Raw genomic sequence first — 11,459 nt, 5'->3', positions numbered from 1 at the left:
TCGTTACTAGTTCGGCTACAGTGAAAGTTTCTTTGAATTTTCAAGTATAATTAACCACTCTGTCTGTTACAAAAGTAGTATTAACATGCTCATTAGTGCTTGTTTTGAGGTTACGTCCACTTTTGCGTTTATCAGTGGTTCCATTAATGTTTATATGTCTCCTCTTAATAGTGGTTTTTAGGATAACAAATTATTATTATTTAACTAATGTTACAATGGAGACTTGGTTAATTTGACTGTATCTTTTTAGTTTTGGTGGAATAAATTTTATTTATTATTATTTTTATAGAAAGAGTTTAGTTTTTTTTAAAGTGTATTAAATTGATTGAGTATCGGCCACTTTCTATCATCGTACGGCTCGCCATCGACAGGGAGTTCACCCTCATACCTTACAGCCTAAATGGTCGCGTACAACACGGTTTCAGAGATGCTTTCTCCCACGAACACTCAGGTTATGGAATGAGCTCCCTGTCGAGGTTTTCCCGAGAGACTACAGCATGGGGTTCTTCAAAAGGGGGGTAAAGAGGTTTCTTCAGGGTCGGCAACGCGCGCGTAATACCTCTGGTATTGCAGGCGTTCATAGGCTACGGTAACCGCTTACCATCAGGTAGGCCTTATGCTTGTTTGCCACCTCAGTGGTATAAAAAAAAATTGAATTCAGTTGTTTTTTTTAAAAAAAAAATATTTTGAATGAAATGTATGACCCGCGTTCCGTTTTACATGAAATGTTTGATGATATCAAATAGTTATATTTATATTCTTGAGCTTCTGTTTCTTCCTCCGCCGAATTAAATCTAATCAATTCATTAGGTTAAACACCAGCATTTAACAAACTGACAGACAGAAAGATATTTATTGATAAAATGACAGTTACATACACGGAGACGTTTGAAGTTATTACATTAGTTTGGTAAATTTTATTTTGTGACAACTCTTTCCGACAGGATTCAAACCCGCATCTCTCAGTAATCGGGGTTGGTGACTGGTACGGAAGGAAGTTCCGTCGTTTTCCATCGATTTGCGTTTTTGGAAGATTAAATTTTCTACATATTATATTTTTGGATAATTTAAGTTCAGGGTTTATAATTTAAATATCTCTTATTATTTCTTCATAGGACTTGAATCCTAAGGTACTTGTTAAGAATAAATTTTGTTACGTCATAAAATATAATTCACAAATTTAATGTTCTTGATTAAAGCATAAATATTTATATATAATAATAATTTAATATATAATTATAAATATTGTATAATTATATATATACCTATAATTATTTATTAGCTTTATAGAAAGTTAAGTACTGCGTGTTATTAATGTTACTTTCTTGTTACAATACTACAAGACTTTGCTATAAAACATACAGTTTAAACTAGACAATTTCAGCTGATATTCGAACCACTCTACAATACATAAAAAGGGAAGTCCCGAAAAACAGCTAGCTAAAGATAATTGGAAGTACATATATTATATATAATTTCGTTAACACGTTGAAATATGAATTAGATCACGGTTTACGAAATATGAACTGCAGTATTGCATTTTATATGGTAATTTTATAGTACAAGCAATATGATTACACCGAGTAAGCATTGCATGATGGGCGTGAAAAATGAAATTGCAATTATATAAATTATAAATGAAGTAAAAAAATAATAATCCAATTTCTGTAGATTAAGAGTCATCATACCGAAGTATATACAATATTACTTCGTATTTATCAAGTTTCAAGAACAATTTATCATTTCTCAATATTTTGAATCATTTATTTACTTACTCGCCTGCGACTTCGTCTGCGTTATCAGGATATGTTTAGTGACTGGGATGAAAAGTATATCCTTCTCTATCCTATAAAGTACGTGTATACCAAATTTTATAAGGATTGGTAAAGCCATTAGGGTGCTATACGGAAACAAAGACACTATCACAATTAAGATATCTATTAGCACAGATAATATAATACTATACTAGCTATTAGTAAAGATGGCTAATTAAAGTATTAATAATGTAATAACTTTTTAGTTTGAAATATGCAAATATTTTTATACAACTTTGCAAAGGAGAGAGTGTTTTGTTAGGTTTTGTAACATCGTCAATTTTGAACCGACTTTGATTATTCTATTGAGTATGATTCTATTTGATATCGAAGGTGAATTTTTCTTTGCAAAGCAAAAATTACTTGTTTTGAAGCAAACTTTTCTTATAGACACAGGGCTTCGTATTATATTTATAAATTCAAATATTTTCAATATAAAATGTCTAATATCTCATTGTTCATGGTTTTTTTTTCTCTAAAAAAAATATTGTTTTTATAATCAACGTTTAAAATTTTGGTGTATATTTCATAAAAATCTTATATATATTTGTAGAACTTCCTATTCATAATTTATCCTAATTATAACTTGATGATATGAAAGAGCACGTTTTAATATATCGTTCATTGCATTTTTTTTGTAAAATAAGTAAGTAAGTAAAATTATAAAAAGAATAATAAATAAGAATTCAGAATTGGATATGAACGCTCTTAAAACGAACACATGAATGAATCACACCATGACCCACAGCACACGTGTTGGTAAACGCCCATAACTGCACGACCCATGATTGCGGAATCTGTTATCTCATTCATTCATTCATGAATTTTGGGAAATCCATGCTTAGTGTTTACTTATTGAACTCCTCTCTAAACTATCATTTTCTTAGATCTTGTAATTTCAGCTGTTGATTAATGTTTTATAAATAAAAATAAACAGTTTGTTAAGATATTATAAATTATTTGTATAAATGATAATGTTCATTTTTACAGGTAGAACTCAAATACAAACTAATTGAAAAATTCATAAAAATGTTTTTCTCTTTTTAATAGTTTTTAATAATTTTTGAGTCTATATTATATGATGTCTTTGACAATTTTATTATGAGCAAATTTTGGCAATATTCCAGTTGGTACGATATTAATTTTAATATGTAGATTTTACGGAGAAAATCTTAATTCGGTAAAATTATGTTGTATACTGTAAAATAAAATGTTATTCATTAAGAGTTAAGCTACTTTTGATTTGTAAAATAGACTTTAATTACTTAAAACTGATAATATTAATTCATAGTCCTTTATTTTGGCTAAATTTCAAAGTGATCTACATCTTCTGGTCGATGGTCAGTTATGTATATTAATTGTAGAAGCTTTCCTGATAGTCCATGAGCTAAAATTTATATTTCTCACTTCTTCGAGAATGGATTTGATATTTGTGTAGTTCAACTTCCGTGTAATGCTTGACTTCATAATATAAAGTCGACCTTCAATGAAAAAATAGTGAAAACAGTCAAATATTTCTAAAATAAATTAACACACAATGTCAACAAATCTTTTAATATATTTAAAATAAAAAAAAAATATTCCACGTCCTTTCTAATAAAAGTGCTCGTTTTATTTTTATAAAGGTGATGAAATTGAAAAGAATTATTTTATTGATATAAATGTTTGGACATTTGTTATTTGAACATTCTGGTATATCTGGGTCAATAACTTTTACCAATCGGTTGTGCACAAAGAGATGAATATTTTTTTTACTATACCCGTAGTATTTGGCATCATATATGCATTCAATAACAATTTATTGAACTGCTAAGACATGAAGTGTTGTTATTACAAATTACTAATTGGAATAACTGGATATTGGTAAACTACTGTTAAGTTAATGGTAAAACATAAAGAAAACATATAATTAGTCACTATAATTATTTAACCCAACTTTTAGTTTCACTAGTATATACGAGTATGTACCTAGATATAAAACAGACTCACATATTTTTACTATATTTTAATACTGTAATTAGACATGTGTACACATGTGTATAGGCTACTTTTAATTCCATTATAATACATATATCAAATTGTATATCAAATTTTAGAGTGCTTAGTTAAGCTGTTAAGGTGATATAAAGTAACAAATAAATTCACTTTCACATTAATATTATAAATAAGGATTTGAAAGTGAGTTTGTTTATTACTTCTTGGTGTCTTAATAGACACACCAATCTTTGTGAAGTTGGGTATACACGTGTTTTTTTTTAAATGAGTGATGATGGGAAGGTAACCCCGCCTGAACTATCGGTATACGTTGGCGGGGCATCTGTGAGCAGTGATAGGTGAGGATGAAACTAGGTTAGTTAGTTCAATGAGACGGATTCAATAAGAATTAATCACGGTATCCAAGGGGAACCGCGTGGAGGTCCACCTGACTGGGTATATTGCTTAAAATCTAACTCTTAACTTACCTCACTTAACTCACGTCGCCATTAATAACAATCTCTATCCCCCCGGTATACACGTGGTGTGAATGATAATGGAGAAGAACATGGTCTGCTATTTTCCCTGGTATGAATTTACATGTGTTTTTTTTACAGTTATACGGGGCTTGTCCTCAAGATTTACAAAAGATTAAACGACGACAGCCAATTAAGTACAAGAGGGTGCCAACATTGTATACCCGAACAGCTGGTAGTAAGCTGAAGGCCAACTACATGTAAGACGCATCGTTATTGGGTTTATTTTTTATTTGAGAACATACGCAAAGGTATTTTATACGTGTTTACTTTTGAACAATATAGTTCGAGAGATATTGCATATATTTTTTAGATGAATTAAAAAAAAAACATTGTTTGACAGTTTTTTGAACATCTTAAAGTTAATATCCTAGTCAATTGAATGATTTTTTTAATTAAAAGTGGTTTGCCTTCAGGCTATTCATATCAATTTCTCTAATAACATAAAATTGAACTAACAGAAAAGAGTAATAAAAAAAACGTACAAAAAATATCTAAATAGGTAGTTGTTTTTTAATTATTAAGTTATTAATTTCAAATTTAAAAAAGTCTTTATTTTAAATCAATATATACGAACGAATACTAGATACACAGTTTCAATTTGAAATTATATAAAAAGAGAAACATCTCTGTAGTAAATAAATTTATTACTGAGTAATTTAAAAACGTACCTAGTCTTTTTACTTATCTAGTTAATAGTACTAAAAAGTTCATTGAAAATACTATTTACATTGCATTCATTTATGATGAGTATAAAAAATATTTATATTTTGACTGCGTATAAAAATATTTTACTCTTTTTATTTATCTAATAAAAAGAAATATGACAATCTTACAATACGTTGTAAATAAAATTTACTTAATTATGACCATACTAAAAACACAATACACAGTTGCGCAACGTCCGCTGTCAGCGAATTGCTACAAAAAAGTGTTAAAAACACGAATTTTATTGGTGGTGTGAGTATCGTACGATGTTGCTGCTTCACGTATTCCAACAAGCAACACAGTGCCGTCAGTGGCGTAGTTACGGTTATTGTAGCATCTGTGTTGGCCTTATCAATGTCAGGGTCCCACTCGCTCACCGCGAACTTATTTATAGACTTCCGAATTTTATCCACTCTCAACTCGTTTTCATTTAAGATTTACCGTTTTGTTTTTCATTTTCTTTTTAATTAAATAAATTATATATATTATGGTCTGTATCCAAAATCTTATAAATAAAATTTATTAAATTAATAAAGTTAAGTTTACAAAATTTTGTATTTGTAAAGTATATAGCATACAAGGAGTAAATGTTAAACAAATATTTATTAAGCATGTATTTATAAAGGAAATTTAAAATTTACAAGAATAATATTTACTTACAAAGAAGTTTTTTTAGCAAGAACACAAAACTATTAAATGTACAACGGACACAGTGACGTCTGTGCAGTGTGAAGCGGGTACGTGCCCCTATTCTGTGTCTCTAGTCTACAGAAATCGAGTTTGGATGCTACTGCAGCGTCGCCGGCTGTAAACGCCGGCTGCCAGTTCGCAACGATCCATCGGCTCGTTACCACGCCACTCATACGCACTGACCGTGGCGTGAGAACTTTAAAAAAAATATATAAAATAAAAAAAAAAATTGGCAGTGCATAAAGTGACAGTGCGACAGTGAACTGAAATTTGTGATCAGGAAAATTAGACCAGAACTAGTTTTCGTATTCGACCGATAGCGATCAGAAGTTACGATTCGACTGTTTCAGTTTTCAGACTTTTTGCACATTTTTATCGGTAAGTTTTAAACTTTTAATTCCAATTGATTTTTTTTAATACGAGTGCTTTATTTTTCTTGAATTTATAAAAATATAAGTTTACGGTTCATTTTTACTATCGATATCGCAGGTAGGTGTAAAGTTTAACATTTTATAATTAAGCATTACTTATGTATGTAAATTGATGACGAATGTAAAATTTTGTATGGTGTAACTTTGTCATTTATTTAAACAGGTTTAAACATTTCAAATTTTATATGTGTATGTAACTTTACTGTCGTAAGTAGGTAGGTGTTAACTAGTTAGATTATAAATTAAGGTTACAACTTTATTTTTAGATATAGGCAAGCCTAGGTAGGCATGTAATAATGGTAACCTTAATTATGCATATAATAAAATAGAAGTGTGACTGTATTCTAGACTTGACATACTTACCTAGTAGATAACTTATCATGAAAATTTATCGTAAAAATACTTATGTACGCGTATATTTACTATCGTTGTACCTAAAGCGAAAAAATGTTTAATTAACTCGGAGACAATAAAATACTAACTGGTGGTTAGATACATTTAATTATCAGTTAATAGATTATCAATAATATTTTAAATATATAAAGAAGGTGAATTTATATATAAAATACTTAGTTCAGATCAGATTGTCAGGAGCATAAATAAAACCGATTACGGTCTAGAGCACTTCACAATTTTACCCAAGTAAGGTAGAAAGGTAGAAGCTATGACAGGGAAGTGGAGGCCATTTATTTTAAGGCTAATAATTGAAACGTAAAAGTATAAGATTATTTGTGAAGATATATAGTTTAATATGTAATTAGTTATAAAAGAGAATATCGTCAAAACACTTTTTTTTAGCTATAAGAATTTAGAAAAATTTGTGATGTTAATTTTTTAAAGTAAATGAATAGTAAAAAAAGTTCAAGCTAATATTGAAACAAGCAATAATAAGCTGCAATTGACTTAGATGAAGATCCCCAGAATATGAAGAAATTATAAAGGGATCAAAACTGACTCGAAGATAGAATAACTGTAAACTAGAATGGAAATGTTTCACTGCAATTACATTTAGTTCGTTAGCTACTTGCTTATTTAGTTAATTAGTTTCCTTAAGATTACATTACAGAAATTTTGTGTTTAGTTAACAAATATAATTATAAGTTTATTTATAAATAGAATCAATTTTCACCGCTAAATCCGTAAAAGGTAATTACTAGTTTACATAGGCAGCTTGGAGGCTGCTCGGGCCCAAGCCACAGTATTAACGTAATAGCGTTATTAGCAGCCAGTCTCCATTAACCTGCGACCACCATCACGAAGACACCCCTCTTGATGGTTTCCTGGATCTAACCACTTGAGTGATGTACGCAATTTGTTCATACTAATCTTTGCTCGAAGCACTTAGTATTACAGTAATTATTTTGAAAGAGCTAAGTTCCCTTACATGTCTGTGTATAAATTTTGCTGTATCATGTAGTTTTTGTTACTTGTTATGACTATTTGATAAAATGTATAGGTATTATTATTTCATACTAGATCTCTTTTATAATTTATTAGCTAGAACTGATCCTTGAAAAAGAAAAAATGATACAAAATTCGGATCTACTAATAAATAACAAAACCCAAGTTGTTACAGCATAGTAAATTTATTTTGAATTCAAAATTATTTAATAATATACGATAATATAATGAAAAATTAAAGAGAAAATAGATAATCTGAGGGCCTACCAGAAATCTTAGATTATACATGAAACGTTTTTCGAAATTTTAGGGCCGAACGGAATACGAATTTAATTTTAAAATTACATAATACATATCATTTTAAAATATTAAAATATATTTTTTTGGTATGATTTATAAGGAACAAAATGTTAAGCTCTGAATTCAATCCGATGTCGGTGTGAACGAAAACACGAAATTAAGTCCAAAATTTCGAAATTTCATTTTACGGTAGACCCCTTTGGGAATATCCGAATAAATTAAACAAACGAATAAATATCATTATGTGTGATTGAAGTCTATTTGGTATTCCATACAATTACGTAAATCTGTTATGCCTTGAATTTTTTGTGCCTAATTGTTTTGACTTCATCGATGTGGGATTTATCATGACGTCAATTTAGGAAGATGACAATTATAAAGTTCATTCTTGGGTCGAAACATTACATTTTCATCTATTATTATACTATATTTAGCTAACAATAATTAGAAAACAATAATAATAATAACGCAAAGTAGTATTTTTATATTTCTTCATTCAATATTGGCCCTCATTTAATATATCGAGAAAATTGTTTTTTATTTTTATTATGGGTAATGCATATTAACTAATAAATTGTACTCGACATCAGTCGTACGATTACATATGTGTGTACATTATACATAGTAATTCTGCGTAGTGATATTAATTCTAAATTCTAAGTCGAGTTTTATCTATAATACTTGTAGTTTATATTGCTAAATTATATCATTCGCGCTACTGATAATACTGATATATTTATAATCAAGTTTTCCGGGTTCAACATTCCAGGATAACAATGGCATTAGAAGCGGAATTGGCAGAAATGAATAATTCAAAAGATCCTTTATCTGAAACAGTTCCTCCATTCAAGTTGTTGAATGGTGGGATACTTCTATATCTAATTTTTTGACTAGTGGATACTTAAAGAATCAATAACAAAAGGTATCCAACTTTTATGTGCATGATAATGTTTAAATAATTATAAATACTGTTTCAAATAAATAGAGATATGTCGATAAAATGCAAAAATAGTCTTATTTCGTAAGATTTGTACTGAACATATCATATGAGTATGAAAATAAATATATAGTGGTTTTTGTAATGAAAACGTTGAAATATTAATACAAATACTTTAGCTATTTTTAGATACAAAGAACGTATTTTTATTTAACAAGGTATATTAGACGTTAGACGTAGAAAAGGTTAAAATAAATATACCGTTGAATTATTGTTATATTTTTGTTCGAAATAAATATAAAACGTTGGTAATATGCAAGAAAACAAAATAAAATTTACAACATCTATCCAGCCACCTGTTCTGTTTGGTTTTGTAACAAACCGCAAGTTTAAAACATGATTTGTAACTGATAAAGTCTAGGCCATTCTGACTAAGATACCTACTTAGTGTATAAGCGAATAAAGATACAAAAAACGATGTTTTAAATTACATAGTTAATTCTCAGAAGGATGACTTCGGGATATATTTGAAGAGATAAAATTTGATATTACATTAGATAACGGAGTTTAATATACAACTTTAAAAACGACGAATAATTTCGTTGTTATTATTTCACTAAAAATATATCTGTAACATAATTAAATAATATTGACAAAATTGTGATTTGAAAATGAAGCAAATGTACAATGAATTTTAAATTATTTAATGATATATTTTCCTTATAGAATTTAGTTGTTATTGATTGGTTCATTCTAAGTATATTTTTATGGATGATAATGGAATGGTAAACCCGCCTGCACTATCAGTATACACTGGCGGGCAACCAGTGAGGGATGATTGATGAGGATGAAAAGCCAGGTTAGTTAGCCTATCCTGATGAATTCAACAATAAATTAGACACGATGGTTTTCAGGAAGAACCGTGTGGAGGTCGACTTGATAGGGTATATTGATACCAGCAGTGGCTAAACTCTTCATTACTAACAATCCATTCCCCCCATTCTGAGTATTTGGAACTGAGCGAGAATAGATATGATATATAGTCTTAAGACGTGAATTTTAAAGGACTCCATTTTTATATCTATCCGTATATTGACGATTTTATATAACGAAATTATTTATATAGACAAAGTTGACGCATATCTGAAGATATTATACTAATGTGATTGATCATTATTTATTCTGTAGACTCGCCATCAGAAATTGTATACATTTAAGAAGGATGTGACTAATACGCTATCCCATACTATTTGTTAAGTTTTTTCTTATTGTCGCTCTTATGAATGCGGTCTATGATTTTTTCTCGGATTAAATTTATTTCCTTCTTAACCGTGAATTATTCATTAAACTTTTATTTTGTAGTATTTTGCATTAGCATTAAAGCATTAATCTTTTCCTTTTAACCGTGTCAATTACCTACATAAACTTAAAATTTATCTTTTTATATTGCTTCAATTGAAACCTTTAAATAAATAATTCACTTTATACATGGTGAAAGTACTACCTACTTTCGCCCCCCTTCCCCCAGTCAGCTCGAAATGATTCGGCCTGCAAATCTGTATCAACATTTGTGCACACACTGAGCAAAAAATTGGTGTCATTAGGTCTTCATTCGATGAAAAATATCAGGCTATATAAAATGCAGTTTTTTTTAGGTACGATTTAGCTTAGTTTTGAAATTTGCTACTTTGTTTTGCTTATCTGATTTGTCTAGTGCACTAAAGTGCTCGCGTAGATGCATTGTTTCGATTTTGCAGATGTATTGATGACATTAATTTGGATGACAATAGCTCTGTTGTGAGTTAATAGATATATGTAGCTATTTTAATGTTTCGATTAATTATTCATTGCACATTGAGACATCACGTCAGGATCATTGTATTGGCTTGACTATGTAATAACTTTGTATGCGGATGAAGAACACTTTGTATTTAATATTATATAGGGTTAAATGTTATCTTAATAACTCATCATCGGGGATATTACTCTACAGTGTATTACTATTTATTTGTTAAGTTGGATTAACAGTAGATATTAAAATTTATATGTGCATAAGCTATTGTTAAATATATGAAGTTTTTTTTCCAAAAAAATAAGAAATAATTTTGTTTCTAGAGATAAAATTTTTTAATAATGACATAGCCTAGTATTTTGTAGCAGAACTCTAAAAACAATTCTATTGTGATGAATTTTGATATCATGACGTATTTGAAATTTTGCATTGAACATATATAGGTGTTTGTTAAGTACTTATAAGAATTATGATAATTCCTATAGTCATCAGTAATCATTTGGCAGTAAACTGTTTTTAATTTATTAATTTGATATTGGAATCTTTATTTTAGTTCTATTGTGTTGTGATTTATCTAAATGAAACGCGTGACTGGCTTATTCATTAATAATAGTAAATAGGCCATGTAAGTATAGGTGCGTCCATAGTGACACTAAATAGGTTAAAGGCCATTATACCGAATTACACATTGAAGCTATTGTAATTGTGGTTCTATTGTCACATACTGTCTGTACATTAACCTTTACGCTTGACCAAATCTATGATAGTTTTTTTAATAATTTCCTTTGATCATGTCGTAAAACTTTGTTAAGAAGCGTACAGTGAACGGACATCATCTCATACTGTTTAGTTTTGATTATAGAAAATTGATTAATT

General features: G+C 29.1%; 1 protein-coding gene across 1 annotated transcript in view; it reads left to right on the top strand.

Annotated features, from left to right (window-relative positions):
- Positions 1-5,810: 5,810 nt before the first annotated feature.
- LOC113518350 (protein windpipe) overlaps positions 5,811-11,459 on the top strand; it is a 54,407-nt gene continuing 48,758 nt past the window's right edge. Inside the window, exon 1 of the mRNA XM_026903224.3 lies at positions 5,811-6,100. The gene's annotated coding sequence lies outside the window, so the exon portion shown is untranslated. The remainder of the gene's footprint in view (positions 6,101-11,459) is intronic.

This window comes from Galleria mellonella, unplaced genomic scaffold, assembly GCF_026898425.1.
Source record: "Galleria mellonella isolate WM207_F2 unplaced genomic scaffold, CSIRO_AGI_GalMel_v1 utg171, whole genome shotgun sequence".
In the NCBI taxonomy this organism is placed as follows: Eukaryota; Metazoa; Arthropoda; class Insecta; order Lepidoptera; family Pyralidae; genus Galleria; species Galleria mellonella.
This window is presented reverse-complemented; position numbering and strand designations above follow the sequence as displayed.